The 22,523-nt window shown below is 44.6% G+C and overlaps 1 protein-coding gene and 1 long non-coding RNA gene across 2 annotated transcripts in view; one reads left to right on the top strand and one right to left on the bottom strand.

Annotated features, from left to right (window-relative positions):
* The window catches only part of LOC135378111 (uncharacterized), a 149,337-nt gene extending 127,720 nt beyond the window's left edge, over positions 1–21,617 (bottom strand). Inside the window, exon 1 of the long non-coding RNA XR_010418272.1 lies at positions 21,554–21,617. This is a non-coding gene — a long non-coding RNA (uncharacterized LOC135378111). The remainder of the gene's footprint in view (positions 1–21,553) is intronic.
* LOC135378110 (thyrotropin-releasing hormone receptor-like) overlaps positions 1–22,523 on the top strand; it is a 332,371-nt gene that overhangs the window by 43,072 nt on the left and 266,776 nt on the right. The window lies entirely within an intron of this gene.

Here is a 22,523-nt window from a genome sequence, read left to right as displayed (position 1 = left end):
GAAGAAGCACGTGTGGTGACACTCAAAGAGGTCTAAAATGCAATCAGACCTTTGAGCCAAAAAACAATGTTCCCCAAGTTAGTGCATTATGACTTAGAGCTCAGGAGAACTTGGTGCTTATAGTAATCCTGCACAAATGAGTATGGACAGTTTCATATGTATTACGAAATAAATACGAGCCTCGTCGACAGCTCAAGACATTTTGTTTCACTTATCCGGATGCCCCGCTATCCGGACATTTTCGCTGGGAACGGTGAAGTCCGGATAAACGGGGGTCGACTGTACTTGTATACCTCACAAAATACATAGGCCCGGTTTCGCCAACGCTGGTTAACTTTGAACCGAGAACAAGGGTCGCTAAAACTTGAAGTTAACACTCAATTCCTCTTTAGCAACGTTAATTAGTGATGTGATGAATGTTTTAGTGACAATAACTAGCCTTGATGAAGTAGAGCTAAGGGTTAAAATCAAGTTGAGGGACCGCTGATCTCTGTTTAAATGTTAATCATGGTTCGTGAAACGGGGCCATAGTGAATTAAATGGTAAAGTTAACTTTCGAGTGCACGTGGTAACCTTCATGTTTCATGTGGACCAGTGCCGGCACGCCATTGCAAATGAGTCCCAGGAAAAAAAGATACGAGACAAAAAAAAAAAAAACATTGGACGGATCCGTAAATGCACGCGTCGATGGTGCTATCATGCGTTGGAGCAGACGTACGTGGACTGCCGCTCAGTGGATGTTCGTTTTGTTTGCTCTTTGTTTTTGTTTTTAGTGCTACTAAAATGAGAGATAAGACTATCACGGGAGCATACGCCTGAGTGTGAGGCTCTCTCTTCGAAGACGTTCTGCAAGGAGTAGGTCTTACGAACAAATGGATGTCAATGCATGAGGAGTTACCGTAGGGTATTCTCTGTAAAGTCAGACAGGTCGTGTAATCTTGTTAGCACTGGTAAAACGGAACTTGACCACATAGCACGCTCCTAGCCAACCATCAATCCGAAAGATATTGTTCTGTTCTTGATTTGTTGAAAACAGGACGAGGCGCCTATCTTGGACATGCATAATGTGAGTCCAGATGTAGGGCTTCCTAGTTGTCGAACAAGGTTCTGTGACGACAGACATTTAGTTTGTGTCTTTTGTGAACGGTGTGCACGACAGGCTGTTGTCGGGTCACAAAGCCAAGGTGCCCCCCCCCCCCCCCTGTTGAGTCATGCAACCGTTTATTACCTGACAGCTGAAAGTTTGAATGAGCTGACGACATTAACATTGCTCACTAATTCCCGACGCATGCGGCACACGCTGGCGCGTGGGACAACGGGTTCAAGGTTATAATTCTCCACCTTGCGGACAGGAAGAACAGTAAACTAAGTGGTGTCGGGACTAACTAAGTATGTATGTCCGTGTCTTGATGAACGAGGCATATGGTCTATTTACGAGAGCAAGATATCGGCGTAGTGTAATCGTTAGTACACGTGACAGGCAATCAGGTAGGCGTGTGTTCGAGCCCCGCCACCGGCACTCGCCGACGTTCCGTCAAATGCCGTCTTTCAGACGTGATGTGTTCCTACCGCATGTGATCAATAAGAGAATAGTGTCACACTTGGTGTCATTGCCATCAACATACATGGATGTCATGTCGAAGGAAGTGTGGTTGAGGCGCTCGGTGAGACGGAAGTTCCACTGTACGTGAGATGTACCGTTAGCCAGGTGAACGAGGAAGGAAACCAGAGTGGAAAGAAACCGACACCTTGGGCGTTCAATGTTGTTTTGGTGTGTCTCAGCAAGACGGCAGTGTCCCACATTATTAGCAAAACCTGTGGAAAGACCGCAGCGCAAAGCCAAAAGTACATATGCAGGAAGAAATATGACAGAAACTCCTTGCTAAGCGTTACTTAGTTTGTCACCAAAGAACCGTTTAAACACGTCCAAGATTTTCTCTCGTCCTAAAAATTGCCTATATGGGGCTCTCGACGAACTTCGTATTTTATTCCAAAAAGCGCACCTAATATCCTGGAAGGTCATGTACTCAACTTGCAACCACGTCGACTTCTTTTAGTAGTCTTTACACCGACAGCGTCCAATATTTTGCATCCGACGAACTAATCGGGAACGGTGCTTACGCCTTCGAAGCAGATCCTTCAACCAAAGTACTCATGTAATTCATTCAATAGTGCCGCGTCGCCATTCAATACGATCGCCATATAATGGTAGAACCAAGTCAAGCCTAAATTATCGAACTTTTACGCAGAGAGAACGTCGGGACGACATCCAGCATACGACTACATGGTAGCATTCTAGTGGGCTTTGTTTGACAAGAGCCATTGTGCGCTGCATTGTCTTATCTACCCCGCCAGACTGAGCATCGCATTACTTAGGATAGACTAGACGAGGCTGGAAAGTCTGCACGACAGTCTCTCTGAGAGTCAGCGAATATACGTTGGTGGTTGAAATATAAACGGGAATTTGTTTCTATAAATTTTTGTTGTAAAACAGGCTAAATCTTTGACTTACTGTTGCCATCTTATACTGCAATGCACATAATTGTTTCCATTATGCTGGAAGGTACTTCAGTCCGATGACATCTTGAGGTTTCTTGTCAAGCAGGCTGATAAAACAAATGATCTGAAACTCTACGTGGTCTTCAAATTCTTGACTGCGCTATTTAAGTCATCTGGGATGAATAATACCACACAACTTTTTTTTTCTTGCTTAGAACGAAGGCCCATACAAATAGAGCCCTTTGCGACCTAGGTTACGATATATCACGATCTTGCGAGATCAAGAAATTGTTTTTTGCTTTTTAGCAGGAGATCACGCCATGTTACCTATACGCTATACTCCACTGTGTACCAGTATTTCCTCCTTTGAATTCAGCCATAAAACGGTGGACGACATCATCGCGACCGACAGTTCGGTTTTAAAAAGTTGAACTTTTTTTATCAAAACGTTGTCGCGAAGATAAAATGGACTACCAGGTACACGAAGGAGTAAATAACCGGGACTGTAGTAGTCGAAGGGGGGAAACCGAAGAATGTGTGGGAAAATATCAGTTAACGTTATCGAGCGAACGCTCTTCATCAGAAAAACAGGAAGACAGAATGCTATAGTGTCGTAGGACGTTCAACAAGCTGTACACGTGCTTACACATGCTACTCTAGTTTACACATCCACGTGCAGCCCCCTAGCAGACTGGACGGTATGTTGAACATCATCTGACACTAGCATTCTGTCTTCCTTTTATGCTACGTTGCATTGCGAGCGTAGCATAAAAACCGTGTTTGAAGTCTTTTGACATTTTTTATTAAATATATGGCTCCTTTGCTCGTTGCACAACACCACTTTGCACTTGTTGCTCAGACATCGTGACAGCGATAAATGGCGCTGAAGGCGCGGGTCGGTACAGTTTGCAAGTTTAATATGATAATCCGTGGCCTTGCCTCGCGAGAGAACTCCGATCTGCAAGTTTAAACATGTTTGGTGGCGCCATAACATGCGTGCGTAGCAGTACAGATTTACTGCGGCAGGAAAGGGAGCAAAATGTCCATTAACATTTGTTCGATCATGTACTTTCAGCGTGCCGTACTATACGAGACAGCATGGGCAGATAAGCCCAAATTTTTGTATGCGACTTTCGTTTCGTCGCTTTCAGTTCCTTCCCTTGGGAACTCACAACGCTACGTTCGTGAGAAGGCCGCCTTCTTTAGCTAGTGACAGGTATGAACGCGATTTATGCGAGAGGAAACCTCAGAGCTCTCAGCAGCGCGTCTGAGAGCGAGGGTACAGAGTCTAATTACAAAAACAGGTCCTGAAAGTCAAGCTACTGTCCTTGATTTTGAACCTAAAAATTACCTACTTAAAGTTATGCTACATGTGCTCCAGAGTGAACGATTGAATAGCAGATTTCAAGAAATCTCAGGGCTGCTTGCGCACGCGTTGAACGCTGTGAACTCATTGACATGGGACAGACAGAATCCGCCATTTGAGAAAAGATGACGACGCATTCGTGAGACGGTGACGGGCTTCAGCTGGAGTTTGCGGAAGCAAATTGGTAGGCACGTGAAGCTGAAGTTTGCATTCGAAGTAGGGCCAGTAGGGTGCCGCAACGGACAGTACTGGCCCAAAAAACCGAGCCCGATCCGATCAGCGTCAGGCACTGATTTTTTATGTTTTCCTTTTTTTTTCTTTTTTTTTTTTTTTTTTTGCAAATTTGCGAATGTGGCCCATACCAGAAAACTGGAGCCTGCAGGCTGGATTTTGATCACACAGTTCTTTTGCCTTTGGGTGCAGACCGGGCTCCGGCCTAGACCCACGACACTTGACCTCAACTTTGGCATCGACTCCTGGTTGCACATTTTTTATCCGCAATGTGGTACAGAAGTGTTACGCGTGAAACAGCTTTTTCAACAGATTTTGTTCAATTTCTGTGGTACTCACTCTATGGTAGTATAACTCTGTCATACTCACCTGCGTTCAGCAACACAAAGGCAATACGAACTTTTTCACTTTTATTTCCAGACGGTACATGCACATTATGATACCTCAGACGATATCACAATAAAACAGACACAATAGCCTTTCTCGTCTACTGACACGGAACATACGCACCTTTGTTTACCTGCCGCCCCGTCCCTTTCTTCCTGGGATTGAAAACTGCTGGGCACAATTACTGCCATCATGCAAAACTGCAGAAAGTCGAACAACATTTCTTGTCCCCAACGCTGGTACACCGTATAGTTATTTGTATACCCTAGCAGCACCGTAAAAATCGCCGTGCACTGTCTACGTCACTGCTTCACAAATGGCAACATACGGTATATGCAGTTCCTCATCGGTGGTAGGCATAAACAGTGGCAAGTGCTTTAATAAGTCGCACATTACTGTCATTTGGCAGCTCGCTGACATGAATGTTGCAACTGTATTCCTCCGTTGTAAGTGGAAATCGCTTCTTCGCTTGCCGTGAAAGTGGCAGACCGCTGCACGCAAGTCCTGCATTTGCTCGCTGCTGGGGCACAGAAACCTGCTTACGACATTCCTCGAGCTTGTGATGAAAGAATGATTGTCCTATGTGGACGACACGCTAATATTAACGTCCAAAGATGCGCTCGCGGTGTATGCTGCCAAATACGGCGACACGAACACCTTATGTAACAGCAGATGAGACAGCGATTATGCTTGAACGGATAAGAAACAACAAGGGGATATCAGAGAATAAAAAGACCAAGGCCCGAATTTGTAAAGGCTACTTCCCTTTCCGATCCCTCTTTCCCCTCGAAAGAGAACCTTCCGTTTTCCTTTCGCAGACACGAAAGGGCCGCCTTTGGATAGGTTGACCTTTCGTTGCAACTTTCGCTTCCGTCGACGGGAGGACCTCGATATTCCCAGTAGCGAAATCCCCGATCTCGAAATTCAGGCGCTATCGGTTTTCTTGTATTCTAGCAGGACCTTGCAGCTTCTTATTGGCTCAAGAAGGATCGTTGTCCTACCTGCTGTGACGTATGGTGTTCATGTTGCCATATTTGGCAGAATACACCGCGAGGGTATCGTTATTACATCGACGTTAACACGTATAAAGATCAGCGAAAATCAAACACAATCGGCAATTCTCTCTTTCCCATGTCCGTAAGCGCCGGGTACAACGCGTGCCCTTGCAGCACTGGGATTTCTTCAAATCGTCCGTTCTTAAGCACATGTAGTACAACTTTAAAAAATATGTTTAGGTTCAACATAAAGGACGATAGCTTGTCTTTAGGATATATGGTTAGGAAAGTTATACTCTACTTTCGCTATCAGACGCGGTCCCTGAAGCACTCGGATTCCTTTCCTTAGAAAAGCATAAGCCGTGTTCAAATCTATCACTAGGTAAAGAAGGCGACCCTCTGACGAAAGTAGCTTTGTGAGTTCCTAAGGAAAGGAAAGAAACGAAAGCAGCGGAAGGAAAGTGTTATTCGAAAATTTGGGCCCGATAGCGTATCGACGAAAGCGAAAGTGTCAACGAAATGTCGAAAATTTTAAATATTACTTTGAATATTAAATACTACTCAATTTCAGACAATACCACACCCGACTGCATTCGCGAGCACGAAAGGTCGGCAGCCTATCCAAAGGCAGCGCTTTCGTGCTTGCGAAAGCAATCGTGAAGTGTGGTATTGTCTGAAATTGTGTAATATTTAATATTCAAAGTAATATTTAAAAATTCGAGCCATATTGCGCTTTGTTCTTTGTAGGTGTGATCGTACAACGAGAAGCATATTCAAAGCCGAAGTCACGATTTCTGATGCGGTGGGCTTGAAAGGCAAATTGAACAGTGGAAAAGAGATGGAGCTGACGCTGCACCGTGAATCCTAAACGGCTTGCTAAGCGGACTACATAGGGTTAAAGAGATAGAAAGGAAACTAGTTATACGGGAATGTGGCAGTATGTATTACAAACATGCTTCTAAGCTATGTTGGGATTTGCTGGTCGCAATAATCTCCCGCCTGAACGGCCGCTAATGTTCGGTCGCGGGCACAGCTGCGCGTCAACAGCGAGCGGGAACAGAACTATGAGCAAGCAATTCGTGCGCGCCTCTGTTGCGCCTATCCGTATCGTATTTGTTACCGTTGGTGAACAAATTATAATGATAAAATAGATAAAAAGCAAGCGAGCTCGTGGCATATATCCATGACGAACATCCCCGGGGCTATTCGCCTATCCAACTACCTATAGGGGCGCTCGCGTCGTCCTCAATATGGCGGAGAAAAGAATGATTGCCGATGAATAAATGCTTCATATCTTCTTCCACGAGACACGCTTCAAAAAATGTACAAATAACATAACTCGCGCGTGGTTTCCTGTGGTCTTCGTTGTTTTCGTTCACGCCGCGCCTGTGATAGCATATTTTTCCTCTTCCCCTTCTCGACATTGAATATTCTTCTCCGCAGTAGTTTTGCACTGAGAAATTGAGCAGTGTTGTTGCTGTTTGAGTTCTGTAAGCCGGGAAACTCCATCGCACACGAAGGGAAGTTGCGGCAGTTTGGGGTGAGCGCGAAATATACCTGTCGTCTGCTGTTGCTATCATTCATTGAGTGCATCTGCTGGGGTCCGCTAGGTGGCGAGCAGCCAGCTGGAGAGGCGTGTAACAAAAGGGACGCACTATGCAGGTCCCCCAAACTCACCTCGGAAAAGCGTGCAACGAAGAAGGTCGCCACTAGATACCCCGCTGTTGCCGTTCCGGATCACTTCAGCGCGCTGAGTTTAGCGGCAAAATGTTTTTGTTGTTTCTGCGTATGAATCTAGTCTTTATATGTCCAAATAAAATGCGTATAACAACTTTCTGTGTCGTGTTTCACTTTTCGGTTCCGTTTTTAAACGTGTTGAGCGATCGGAAGGATCTAGTGCACGGCTGCGTGCATCACATAGCGTACCTGTCGTACCAGGCGCCGCAGGCGCAGTCGTCCATTTCTCCTTCGGTGTCTAGGCCTGGCTTGGATTGTGCTTCAACTGTATCTTGAGCGCGCTACAATCAAACGCAAGCCAACGTCTTGTAACAATGGGGTATCTAAGGGCGGCCTCCGGCATTGCACGCATCGGGATAGGAACAAATACATGGGAAAATGGCGACCTTGGGGGACCTGGCACTATGCATGCAGTAATATGTTCTATATTCTACACATCGAATGAATTGTTTACAAACTACATCATGACAGGCTTGTTTGCAAGTGCAAGATACCTGATTGAAACTATATTCCTACATCTCTACCGGTTCGCTGGATTTCTACCCATCTATATATAATAATTGTTGGACAATTTAATCTCAATTCAGGCAAGGCTGTCCCCTTGGGTTCTCCGATATTCGTCATTATTTTTTATGTGAAAGCACATCGTGTGTGATGAACAAGTTCACCAGACTTTGAGCCCGAGGTGCAGCGGTTGTGAACGAAAAAAATTGAACGTCAACCCGCGTGAACACAAGCGCGTGCCCAAACTGCGCTCTCCCTGAACTTTTAGGGCACCTCAGTCGCCCCGCATAGAAGCCACACAGTATTTTTTTTACATATTATATGCACAACAGACTGTTACCCTATGCAACAAAATATTACAACTTGTACGTTCTTCGTTTTACAAATACTATTATCGCAAAAATGCTACCTAGTGTGATTTCACTCAATATTTGCAATCGGTTTACAAATAAAGTATGCATCTCGAACATACAAATTTTATATCAAAAGGAAGCCTCTTTATTGCTCTTTTTATCTATGTATTTTGTTTACTTATTAACGCTACTGGAGAGGTGGAATATGCGTTAGAATAGACAATGCTTCGGAAAAATGTACCATATGCGTAGGCCTGTTCTTCAAAAACACCACATCCGATCCTGACTAAAAAATCTCAGGTATGCGATAACATGTTACCTTTCTAATGGTACCACTTTTGTGCAGGCTAAGAATGTAGAACCGCACTTACAAAATGAAAAACGACTGCCAGAACCGTGGGTAACTCCGCTCCCGCTGCTGCATCGCTGCCGCGCAAAAACACGCGGTGTGCGTTTCGTGACAAAAATAACACTTTTTATTCTGTACACACCTTTGCATTTGCGTTGACTTGAAGGTTTCCTGGGAGAAAGTGAACAGTTACTTTGCAAAAATAGGCGGATCGACTCCGTATTTGGGATTGCACCGTGAGAAAGGTCATTTTCATTAGGACGGGGGGGGGGGGGGGGGGGGGGGGGGGGGGGGTATCGACGGTTCCAGATTTGGCTGTACGCCGAAATCAGTCTTTTAAAATAAAACATTTAAAAATCCACGTTTAAAATCCCACCCTTCAAAATCCGTTTTCTGAACTAAACCGCTTGAAAATACACGTCCTCAAAATAAACGCTGTTAAAATAAATCATGGTTAGGCTTAGGAAGGTAATGTTCTATTTGATAGTTTATGAACGACACGATGTTCTTTTCGGCGGATTGTTGGTGGTGGCGGGTATTGTATTATGAACATGATGATGATGTTTCTTACTCATGTTTGTACTGTTATCAATTACATTTCTTCAAATAACAACTTAGGATTTCGAAATATCCAGTTTAAAAGTGATGAGGGCGATGCGCGTATGAATACAGGACACGCACTCTTGACTCTTGAGCCAGCTGAGCGCTGTGAACAAGGCTAACAGACTTCCGGAGTGGGGGGGGGGGATGGCTATGGCGGTGTTGTGGACGGATTGCGCGGCGAATGTCATTCGCATTGGTAAAAGTAAGGCCAAGAAAACGCGAGCACACACGAAAAAGAAAAAAAAAGAGAGAGACAGAGTGAGAGAGATGAAGCCGGCCAGGACACACGACTAAAAAAATCGCCAGCCGCCAAATCAGAAAACATCCCCTCCCCCCCACTAAGTTGTCAACACTGGCCACGGGTCACATACAGACGGACAATCTACTTCTGGTGTAGCGAATCCCTTGTTCACAATTCTAGACCTGGCTAGCCCCAAGCGCAAGGAGTCCACTATTTTTCGCGGCTGACGTAGAGCCGACGGCTGTCCAACAGAGTTGTGCCTAACTCGTTACTTGGTAACGGTTACTTTTTTTGGTAACGAACTAACGATTCAGTTACTTTTTAAAAAATGGTAATAGTAACGGAATCAGTTACAAGAATTGGGAACTTGTTACTGACGTTACTTGTTCCTTTTCTACAGCGCGGGGGAACACATTTCAGCACCCCGCGTGGCGCAATGCGTGCAGATTTGACCTGCGTGACCCACGACCACGTGTGACTCAAAGTATTATATCAGTCCCTCGCTGGAGGTTTTGTTGACGTGCTGAATCGTCTTAAAGGAAGGCCATTGTCTTTTCTCTTGTTTCCGTAATCTCCGACCATCACTCCTTCCCAAGAATGGGCACCAATTGTGCTATGGCTACAAAAACTACTACTTTTCTTCTTCTTTGCGAGCCCTAAATTATGACGCAGCCCTTGGTCTGTTTTTGGGAACCGTTGGTGATCGGTGACGCGAAAACTGGTGTCTTTTCTTGTGTTTTCATAATCTCCGATCACCCCCACTTCGGCAGCAGATGTCTTCACACGAAAGAGAACAAAGATCACTGATGTAAATTTCGAGTATCAGCTTCTTGTGAAGTGCAATTCCTCATTAATAATGAGTTGAAGGCAAGTGACGGAATGCTTGTTGGCTCGTTTAACTATGCGGTGGTAACGTAAAAGTAACTCGTTACCTGTGAGTAACGGGAACTCGTTACTTTTGTATGTTGGTAACGAGTAACATATTTAGTTACTTTTTTCTGAAGTAACGGGTAATGGTATTTAGTTCCTTTTTCTTTGGTAACGGGCACAAGTCTGGTTATGAGCGGCGTACAGTTGTGGACAGATGGAGAGAGAACAGGAGGAAGGGGAGGGAGACAGGGGGGTTAGTATGCGTCCCTGGCCGACTTCAAGGAGACGTGTGCCGACATTCGTCTGGAAAGGCTGCACGAAAACCCAGGGAAAACTTCAGACAACGCAGCAGGTTTCGAACCCACCACCTGCCAGTCTGCAGCACGACCTTGGAATAACCACCAACGATCGGATGCTTTCATCCACTCGGCCATGCCGTTGGTAGTGCCCCTTTAATAAACACAGTCATCAAAACATGTACTTCTATTGCGAGAAGATAATTAAAAACGAAGATGTGGGCTATGATGTGCAGTAATGAGCATGAGATGTTATGAGCACAGATATGTACACAATGCTTAAATATATGAAATACAATGAGGTAAATTTCAGTAACGCAAATTGTGTTTGTCCGTTGATTCAGCCCATGCAGTTTACTATCCGAAAAACTGTCCCACTTGTACACACAACTGTACAACTGTGCATTTATAAATCTATGTGTGAATGTGAGAGTGCAGAAAATACGAGAGAAAATGTGACCAACAACGACAACTTAAGCTGCGCGGTACCACACCCTATTGCCTGTCCGACGGTATGAATGATATGAAGATGTATTGATTGCACAAAGATATTACGCGTGCGAGGTTGGGTGGGAGATTTATAGTTCCTCAAGTAAAGGCCTGCTGTCGCTAGGAAGAGAATGTGGCAAGAGTGCATCTGTGTCCGTGTCTTTCTGAGCTATGTCTTTGTATGTCGACGAGAGCGCGATGTCGGCGTAGTCGTCTTGTGGTTGCAACTCACCTTCTGCAACGTTTTGTCAAAGAAGGAGACACATTTTTGCTGTGGATTCCACGTCAAGAGATCCAACGGGTCAAGAGATCCACCGATGGATCTCTTGACTCGTCTGAGGGTTCGCCAGGCTTGGATCTTTTGACCCTTTGTGTTACGTCGTTAACTCTAACATCGCTAAGCAGAAATTACCCGTATCGAAATACGAGGGACTCGTTTTACGTGCGGTATAAATATAATACAAATGCAGGTGGCAAATCAACATCTCATTTTTACTGACTTAGTTACTTACTTTGTAACGCATAGCACAGTCAAAGAAAAGCCGACAGTTCTCCTATGTCATTTGGGTTAAAAACAGGTGGTTGCATTGTAAGATCAAGCTGTTTGTAACACAGGATTGATAGGAGTGCTGTCTCTCTCTCTCTCTCTCTCTTTTTTTTTTTTCAGCGCTTCGTGTTAGAGATTATTTCTACAGTTAGCGTGGGGGGGGGATATATTTATTAGACGAAAAGAAAAAAAAAACGGGGGAAGATCAGCCAAACGGGACGTCGGCTTGCTATTCCGGAAATAAAAAAAGAAAGAAAGAAAATTAAGAAATAAGAAATAAATAAAAAGACAAGAAAAGGAATTAGGAAATAAATGATAAACTAACAAAGGATGAAAGAAGGACGAGGTAGATTAAATACAAAGATGAAAAAAAAAATTACTAACGAGCGGTGAAAGAAGCATGTGTTACGTACACTCACATTGGGTGGGCCGGCTGCTGTTTCAAACACGTTGATTATTCAAAGACTTCTCGATCACAGCAGGCTCGTAGTCGAAGAGCCAAGTCGCTGTTGTGGACACACGTTCTACATGGCGGAACCGCGTCTGATCATGGACTCTCTCAGGGTACGAAAGATAGCTTCATATGCCCGAACATCTTTTTTTTGTGTGTGTGTGTGTGTGAGTATGTGCGTTTCTGTATCAAGTTTTCCCGCCGTCCACAAAAGGACATAAACAAAGCACTTTGCGGCTGTGCCCATCATTATTGGTAACAAACTTCAGTTCTGGCATAACGTGGGAATGGCTGCGCCAATGGACGCAAAAGTACAAAGACGACTCTGAGTCCAGCAGTATACCCTGCATTTTGGGGTTAAGGTCAATGAACGTGACAGGTCAATGTTGATTGGAAAGCACAGCCAGACAGTATTTTCCCGCACGGTCAGTAAGAGAATACAATAACGTGACAAGGGTGGGGGCCAATGAAAAGAACGCGACAAGGATAAGTTTTAAGCCCTGCGGCCTACGATTCTTTGTAAGTTGAGCTCAATATTCTTGGTAACAAGCATCCGTTCTGGCGTGTTAGCGTAGCGTGTTAGCGTAGCGTGTTACGGCGGTAGGGGCAATGGACATAAACATGCAATGGCAAAAGGGGGGACTCGCCGCCGTAACCTACAGCACAACCACAGGATTTTCTCGCTTACTTTTTTTTGTGCGTGTGCGTGTGTGGTAAGAAGAAAGAAAACACCGAAAAGTCTTCACTGTTACTGGGCATATTACTTCCTAACTTAGTACTACGTACAGCGCAATCGTTCTGCAATGAACATGGTAAGGGATAGACTTTCTTTTCTGTCGGGAATCCTGACCAGTATATGACGCTTTGACTGGTTGGATATCTTGACTCGCCTGTCACGTGACCGGTTGGATCTCCTGACTCGATGGATCTCTTGACTGGTTGGATCTCTTGACCGGGTTGGAACTCTTGACGCTTTGGATCTTTTGACTCGCCTGTCACGTGATCGGTTGGATCTCTTGACTCGATGGATCTCTTGACCAGAAGCGATTTTTGCACACTGCGACACGCGATGAGGCGTGGGAACGCCATTGTACACCAGAATACAAAAGAGAAAGCATGCGTTACAAACATGGCCGGCTCTGTTCTTCCAACGTCAACAAAATAATTTGTTCAGAAGGAAAAATCACGGCTATCGTGCTCTGGGATCGAAAGGATGCTCTTTGCTAGAACGTTCTTGTCACTTAAAAAAATGAAAGGAATGCGCGGCATTATTCGACTCCTCTGAATGACAAAGTGAGCCAGCAGTTCGCTCTAAACAAAGAGCACGTCAAGTATCAGTTTTTGTTCTTTGACAACAACGCCCCTCCTCACACAAGCGACCGTCCCGCCTCATCCATCATTCAGCCCAAACTCTGCTTCGTCTGGTTTCCACTTATGTGGATCGCTGAAGGAATTTTAAGACGTAAAAAATTCAACGGTAATGACCGGGCCACCGAAGTCGTACACAGCTGGTTTGACAAGCAGCCCAGAAACTTCTTTGTGGTATTGAGAAGCTTCCAATATGAAGAAACAAGTGGATTGCATGAAGGCGGAAAAGTAGTGTGTCAAGATTGTGATTTATAGAAATAAATAAATTTATAGAAAGAAAATGCCTTTTATTGCTCAACCATCCTGGTACCGTAAAAGTTGAAATGTGAAGATAAGAGATTATGTCGCTCGCTGTGTGTCACGAAAATGCGTTTTGCAAATTAATTATAACGTTAAGACGTCGGCGAACGTCATGCGCTCCTGAGGCGCGATGTTTTGGTTTCGGCTCATTTTCATAGCGAAATTCGGCGGTGGACATTTCACAGCACGCGCTCGTTTCAAGATTTTTAAAAGATCAAATGGCTTTCAAAGGGGATTGTCTCCTATGCTGCTATTGCTCTTTTGCCCGGAATTCTCTGATTAAAAAGTTAATTAATGAGTTTTAGGAAATCAGTCACCTTGTAGTTACGTACTTCGAAAGGATGCCCGTCTGACCCCAGAACCAACTTGCAAAAATGACATCTGTGTAGCTCTCATGGCTGTTTCATACAAAAAAAAAAAAAAAATATGTAACCGATAAAAATGAACACCCTGTAGATAGAAAGCAAGCTTCTAGCGTTCCAATTAGAACTCCTTTTTACGGCAAATGTGCTTGTATATGACAACTGACGACGCTTGTCGTAATTTTCTTTCATAAACTTGCAGTCAATTGTTTGTTTGTAAGGGAAAACAAAGAGGAGGAATTGGTCAATTCTTTGCGTGAAGTTCATAGAACTGTATCTATAAAAACTGCTGCATTTATATAGCACACAATTTTTGAAGTAATTCTCAGTCGGTGATGAGCACAAATATGGTAGTCAACGCTGAGTGACCCAATCTAAGCAAGGGCACGGTCATAAAGAGCCGGATGACCTTAAAAGGCTTTCGAGGGAAACGAAAGAGATTCTGGGAACGTCATAACTTATAAGCAAGCCGTCTATACTTGTACTGGCCAGTTAAAAAGCATTCCTTCCCCACCCCTATGACTACGTATGTTTTTGTCTTAGGTAATAAACTTCAGCTGTGTTTGAGATTCTTGTAGTGTACGTTTCTGTTTTCCTCAGCCTCAGCGTTTTATGTTTTATTTCGTCGGAAGCTCGACCAAAGAGCTCGGCTGAACTTTTCCAAAGCCGTTGACCCTCCAGGGCAGCTATAAGACCATGTTGCTAATAAGCAAACAAGTGAACGGGCCTCACCTTCCCCCTCTCCCTCCCTCCATTTTTTTCCTCCCCCGAGCAATGTGCCGCCGGGCTCCAGCCCATAGCCAGGAAGATCACTCGGCGAAACCCTAGCGGCGGGTGGAAGCCGGTAACTTCACTCGTTCAGAGGGGTGGGCGAGTCAGAGTTTGGCCATTAGGAGGAGCCTAACTTAAAGCGCGTCATGCGACGTCACCACCCACCATTTTCGGCGTTTTGACCCCGCTTTTCTCCTTGTAGGAGAATAATCCGCATTCACTGAGCGAGCCAAAGACGGACTTCACAACACAAAGTTCAGTGACAAAAAGTTCGTTGTGCAAAGATAAGAGGTCAGAATGGCTTAAGAGGAAAGAGGAGAACGAATTCTTGGTTCCATTGTATGCTCAAGTATAGCACGTGCCTAGTTGTGTTCTTTCTGAGCTCGTCCTATCTCAAACTTTATAGCTCCCTCCGATGTTTTCTGCAAAAAATCAAAGTTATAAAGTATAAGTGTCTGTCTTTATATCTGTTGCCGTGAGTTCCTGTAGTACACTTGATGTACGTGCTGGACCGTAAGGACGCTGGACTGATGTCTGTTATGATTTCGTTAGTTTGGGGTGCGCCTATATTTGCCTAAGGACTCTTGCGTACCACGGCGCACTGAGAAAAGCAATGCAAGCATATCGGGTGTCCGCCCATTTCATCGAACGTCGGCTCGTCGAACGACGTTTCATCGACGCCATTTTATCGAATGCCGTTTCATGGAACGTCACTGGACAGTTGCTCACCAGACAATTGCCCGTCGGACACCTGCTCACCGTTAGAATTAATTTGCCACCATTTTAGATGTTAGGTCAGATTAGAATTACCTGAATCTCTGATGCTTCGTCCTCTGTCACTCACTTATCCGCCGACAAACCACTGATTTCCAAGATCGTGATATCGGCGCTAAGCCGGTGGTTATAAAACGGTTGGGGGGTTCCGCTTACGGGATATCGGCATGCGACGCGTGATCTATATCGGGCCATTCCGTATAACCACTCGGTGGCCGCCCATTTGTTCGAGCGCCGTTTGATCGAACGCCTCTTGGTCGAAAGCCGGTTGGTCGACGCCGTTTGTTCGAAAGATATTTGTTCGAAGGGAGTTCAAAGCTCGCAGCGTGTCCTTAGCACCTCTTTTCTGTAACTTTTGACTCAAGCATACGGAAGCAGGCAATCAGTGTCCTCTGCTGCTTCTTTTTTTTTAACTAAACAGGGGAGACCTCTGGTTATTTGCAGACTTTTGTCATTCACGAACAGCACAGCTGAATAGAACAATGCGGAAGAATCTGGCGAACCGTAGGACACATATTGAAGCAAATGGCCTCAGGTTGCGAGCAGCCGATAGTCTGTGCCTCTTCTGGGCACCCTTTTCATTGCTGGCGACAAATTTAAAGGGAACCATCTGAAATGGGATAGCCATGTGTGCGCGAAAGCCACTCGATGTCTGTGGATGCTAAGAAGGAAGTTTCGTCATGGTACAAAACAATGATATTAAATTAACAGCCATATAAAACCTTATAGTTCAACCTTGGTTAGAGTATTCATCTGCAGTCTGTGATCCCTACAGACGCACGCAAAAAAAAAAAGGAAAGAAGAAGAAGGAAAAAGTAGACAAAGTACAAAGATCAGCTCCCCGGCTTATATTGTCTGGGTTTCGAGGGACTTCTTCGGTTCCACGTATGTTGCAAGAACCAAATTTAGATTCACTTGCACATAGGCGCAAAGTAAATAAACTAAAACTGTTCTTTCTCCTATACAATGTCAGTTATTGACTACAAACATTAATAATACATTGTTAACATTTGTCCACGTTCGAGGCGAATAAACCATTCAAGAATGTCATTTATTTATTTATTTGTCAAAGTTGTTTATTATTTGACAGTTGACGTCAATTATTATTTGACAAAGTATTGGGGGACTAGGGGTGAAAGTATGTATGCTATGCTATCTGTGAGAGGGGAAAAACCTATCATGTTGTCGAACGGGAGAGGGTGAACTACCCAGGCCCTTGGACCGCTTTCTGGATGCGAAGAAGTGGGTTAGGATGTGGAATGTGTTTATGGGCAAGCGTATTACACAGAGTTAAATATTCCTTAGGATAACAGCATCTAGGACTGACGCTTTCTTTTGGCTTTTCTTCTTGTTTTTTGTTACATCAACGCTACAAGCGAACCAATAAAAAAAATCGATCAAACGACCGCTGCCGTTTCGATCAAACGGCGTTCGATCAAATGGCTTTCGACCAAATGTCCCGCGTTCGATCAAACGGCTTTCGACCAATTGCATGAGCACGCATCATGATATGCTACAGCATATAAAAACAACAGTGTACTCCACTACCGAGGCATTACGGCACGGGTTTCAGAGGACCGCCCTCGACCACATGTACTGTTGTCATCGCCAACAAAAGCCTGTCCATGCAGTTCTTTGCAATAAATGTCATGTGCATTAATTTCGCAGCCTGCTGTGGTCAGTTGCATGCGTCTCCTGGTTTCACATAGAAAGATGATGCGCGCCCAGTCGATTGACAGCGGTACGGTGCCACCAAAAGTTTAATGAAAGAAACCACCAAAAAAGTCTTCTTTCGTCATTAGCCAGCATTACCAAACATACGCACAAAAACGGCCTGGGAGTCTCGTCAAAGTCCTTCTGTAACAACATGTGTGGCATCATGTTCAGTAAAAGGGGAAAAAAACAGTCTTCTGTCGGCATTATGTAAACATACGCACAAAAACGGCACGAGCATGGCATCTCATCAACTTCATTTCGTAACAACACGTGTCGCATGGCGCAGTGAAGACAAAAAGGGGGTATGAAACAGAGAGAAAAAAAACGCAGAGGGAAACAGTCCATAATGAAGCATTCTCCCGCGAAACGACAAAGAAACAAAAACGGGGTATACCTCTCACCGCCCGTGTCCCGGTCCACAGCGCATCGCACACGAATCGCATGACATGCTCAATAAAAGGGAAGGCACACACACACACACGCGCCAAAGAACGCCCTACTATCACCCAAACACGCGCGCAACGATTCCGCGGACGTCTTATCAAGATCACTCTAACAACGCGTGTTCCATATATTTAATAAACAAACGAGGGCATCGCCCGAGGACGCCGCAAAAGCGCCATTCGAAGTACGCGCCTAACAGGCAATGAATCAAGCCATCATAAAACGTTCATTAAAAGCAAAAACAAACGAACGAACAAACAAACGTGGTCATCGCTCAAGGACGTCGAAAACTTGCCACGGATATGTTTATAGTCCACGCGCAACAACAGGTAATGAATCAAGCTATCATAAAAGCAAAAACAAACAAACGCGAGCATCGCTCAAGGACGCCGATCATGAAACGTTTATGAAAAGCAAAAACAAGCGAACACAGGAGCCCTTAAAATATGTCCATTCATCCCACGAAAACAGAAAAAGAAGAAGAAGAAGCAAAAAAAGAGACAGAAATGGGATCATGACTCAGTACTTATCGCCGACCGAACTTGTTGCCGATACTGGTGATCACTGAGAAGCTTTTCTCCATTGGCTATTACTCTTTAATACGACTTCGTGAGCTATGTATTGCTACGCACATAGTCTCCAAATGAAGATTACATTACAAAAGAGATAAAAAATGTCTGATTTCATGCGCTTACCATAGGTGTTATTGCCGAGAGTGTACATTTCCCTTTATCATCAAGTTCCCATAGCACTTCTGTAGAAGTCTACCACTTCATCACGAATTGTCTCGGCTCTCAAAATAACAGCTGTGACTTGTTACTCTTTTTACAACTCGATTTCTGGTTGCAACCTATATAATAACGCGTAACACTGCTATTCACTCCGAGATCGAACGGTGTCGGCGCGCTGCGGAGAACGGAGAACTACCAGAGTGTGGACGCGTCGTCTGCTTTTACGCGTTTATTCCGCGTTCAATGCAGTAAGTGGAGCATTGGGGAATCGTACAGTATCGTACCATCGCGGCACAAGTGAATATACACAAGAATTACGGAAAAGAACCATCAACTCCGAATATCGGCCCACGTGTTATCCACACTAGAATAGTGAGAGTGTCGCCCCCTATAGGTCGATCCTGCAGCGAATAGCACTGCTACACTGTTACTACTTCGCTGTTTTGAAGAAAGTACCATGGTTGCAGCTGTGCAAATTACTGTCTTAACGTTGCGTTACAACTCGTGCCGTAATTGCTTTGGTTAGCTCTCGTAAACAAGCTAACTCTACACCATCGTTGTCTGTTCCGACCCTTGTTCGTTTTTGAGGTGCAGGCCGTATGGTGGCCGCTTCAGTTAGCGTTCTAGACGTTTTCGAGTTCAGTATTAATATTATTGTCTATATTCGTATTACTTAAAAAGAATCAAAGACACACTCTTAATGAAAGATGAAGCAGAAGGAAGTCTATTGATGAAGCGTGATCCCTTTTCACTGCTGGACATTTAGTATCTTCGCTATTATTTGCGTTAAAGGAGCATGGAAGTGGCCCGAAAAATAGTTTGTTTTTCGCTGCAACGTGTTCTACAACAAATAAAATGAGCTGCTGCGAAAGAACGATCAGCACAGATAACCCAGACAGCACGCGCAAGGCTCTGTTCCGCACACCTTTAAAGAACCCTCTCCACATACGAAGATCGCCGAAGCGAAGCCGAAGACGGCGTGACGTATCACGGGCCACGGCACGTGACCAGTGACGTCCAACGGCACAGCTGAAACATGTATAAGCGGCGCGTGAGCCGAGATGAAAAGACAAAGGAAAGAGGCACCGAGTAGCTTCTACGTCACGCGGGGCTCGTGTCTATCGCCCGCGACTGCCGTTCTCCGACTGCCTTTTGTAAATTTTATTGCGCAGTGACAATATGCCGCAGATCGGAAATATTTTGCATGGTGACTCCTTGTGGACAGCTGCACAAATGAAGCAGGATTTCGAGTCATGTTAATTGTCACTTCCATGCTCCTTTAAAAGGCCCACAGATTCTCCCATGGATGAACTAAGAGGCACTAAGCTTCGAAACGAGGCGGCTTCAATTCGAAAAAATACGAACACTGGAAATGTGCCAGAATAAGTGAAGAAAGCAACAACTGAACCGGCAAAGGTTCTCATGTAGCAGAGCCGAAAAAAAAAAAGAGCTGTAGGTATGAAAGAAAGCAATGACGCACGAAGTACAAAGATGAAAAGGCATACGCCTCTCGATTTCTTCTTCGGTGCGCTTCAGAATACAGCTCAATTGATAGTGCAGTTTCTTTTCCACGTGTGTGTGTGTTCTTTTTATAATGTCTCGAATCGTTATTCAGGTCAAAATAAGAAATGCGAGCAGCCCGCACCTAAAAACGTCACTTCGCTGCATGACATGCTCCTGTTGTCAGCGGTGATTCCAAATGAAATGTTCTGTCCCTTCATTGGTTGGAAAGTTACAGCAAGTCCGCGTACTATTTTAGGTTCCAAATGGCATCAGTTTTCGAGAAAGGTTCAGTGACGAATAAGCTACGAGTAGTTCTACGAAGGAGTTGAGTTATATAATACTTACACCGTTTTAAATGCTAAGACATAATGAGCTCGCAAGAGGTGTGACACATTACGTTAAAGCGGCCTGGTTTCCTTAAATGATTTGCCCATTCACCGCGGGATCGTTTGAGGAGACCAATGAGAGGCCGCTGCGCATTGCCGTGCTAATTGAAAAGGTGAGAGTGAAAGCATAAATTGCGGTTTCGTCCACGCACAAACCACTTGCACTTTGGTGCCCCTTGCTACTGATGTACTTGCTAACTCACCTATGGCCTAGGATATAATGCGTACGCCTTATAAATAATCACCGATATCAAAGCGTCGGAACCCCTTTCAGAATATCGCAAAACACATGCTTTCCTTGCAAACATTTTTTGGGGGTCCCGTACTGGATTTTACCCCACATTGTTCGACAATGCATGGAATACTTGCGTGGTAGCAATCATACGATGAACATATCGATGATTGTAGTACACTCAAACGCGCGCGCATTGTGACATGCGTTTTACAGCGCTGTCTTCTCGGCCGGCACTTTTATTGTGTCGTATACGGATATAATAATAATTCGGGGCTTTACGTCGCGAGACAACTGGGATCATGAGCGACGCCACAGTGGTCGGGTCTGTGGATTAAATTTTGCGCATCTGAGGGTTATTTAACGTGCGCCGAAATCTCGGCACACGGCACCGCACATTTAACGTCCCTCGCGGAAGACGGCGTGTCTGAGCAACTTGTACCCTTCCACCAAGTTGTCACCGTCGTCGGACGGGTTTGCACCCGCGATCTTGGGATCAGTAGGCGGACACGCTACCGACTGAGCCACCGAAGCCGGCCGTGTATGGATCTAGTTTCACTAGTCACGATATTAGTGATCCGAAGCTATTTTTCTTATGTCGGTCCCGGTGTAAAAATGCAAGTACTATAAAATTTTTGACGCAGTAATACTACTTGCACCACGATATGTTTGACGGCACTGCCCAAGTGAGCATTGTTTTGGCTTGCGTCCCCATTCCGCAAGTCGACTTGATCACCTCATTATCGAAACGGATTTGGGGAGGCAAGGCAAGCTGCCACGGCCGCACTAAACTAACCTAACTTAAAACTAACTAAACTAACCAAATTTATGATGTCTTAGGTTAGTTTAGTGATAGGTTAGGTTCGTGCCGTTATGAAATCACTTGGCTTCTGTCAAAGAGCTGTTCTGATGTTATTGATACTTCACAAACAACTTTTGTGGGACCATAATTAACCGACGTTAGATAACTTACATGAGAATACATTTTTTTTTTTTTTTTTTCACAGCTGATGCCACCCACAATGAACTACTACTACTTGTATTTTACATTTAGCCTCACTGTCTGACGTTTGGCGTCACTTTTTCTTCGGCGGCGTCTTCTTGAGTGGTCCTTTGAAAGAGATACTCTGTGTCAGATATTATCCTCTGTTGATAATTTCTGGTTCTCACGAAGCTCTTCTCACACTCTTAAAAACCACTCCCCAACGCCCATTCCGCACTCTGTCCCCCACTATGCCCTCTTCTCCGCACAACACGCTCCTGGTGAACTAACATTCCGAATAATATCTCTCATAATTTGTCAAAAATGGGAGACTTACGCCTCTTTGTGACACTTTGATTTTTTTCTGAGCAGTCACAAACAGGCGTACGCCCTGCTCTGATTCGAGTGCACGGCACATACGGTATTTATCATGTGCACTTCTGTGATCATTAACATACATGTAAAGTGTCACGTAAGGACGTTACGCCTCCCATTTTTAACAGACATCGGGGAAGAAAGCGAAGTTCCTTTTTAGCAAGAGAACACACATCACCGTCACCTACCACCACCTCTGTTTTGATACTGTAGCGAAAATATTACAAATAACTTATCGCTATATTCATTCCTGGTACTTCCTTCATCCCACCTCATTCCTTCATCCTTTCCTTCCTTCATCCCACCTCTTTTTTTTTAAATTCCAAAAGCTAGCTTGAATTCTCATGTAGCAGAGCTGAAAAAAAAAAAAAAAGAAAAAAAACAGCTGTAGGTATGAAAGAAGCAATGACGCACGAGGTACAAATATGAAAAGGCATACGTCTCTCGATGTCTTCTTCGGTGCGCTTCAGCATACAGCTCAATTGATAGTGCAGTTTCTTTTCCACGTGTGTGTGTGTTCTTTTTATAATGTCTCGAATCGTTATTCAGGTCAAAATAAGAAATGCGAGCAGCCCGCACCTAAAAACGGCACTTCGCTGCATGACATGCTCCTGTTGTCAGCGGTGATTCCAAATGAAATGTTCTGTCCCTTCATTGGTTG

The sequence above is a fragment of the Ornithodoros turicata genome, chromosome 1 (assembly GCF_037126465.1).
Source record: "Ornithodoros turicata isolate Travis chromosome 1, ASM3712646v1, whole genome shotgun sequence".
Taxonomy (NCBI): Eukaryota; Metazoa; Arthropoda; class Arachnida; order Ixodida; family Argasidae; genus Ornithodoros; species Ornithodoros turicata.
This window is presented reverse-complemented; position numbering and strand designations above follow the sequence as displayed.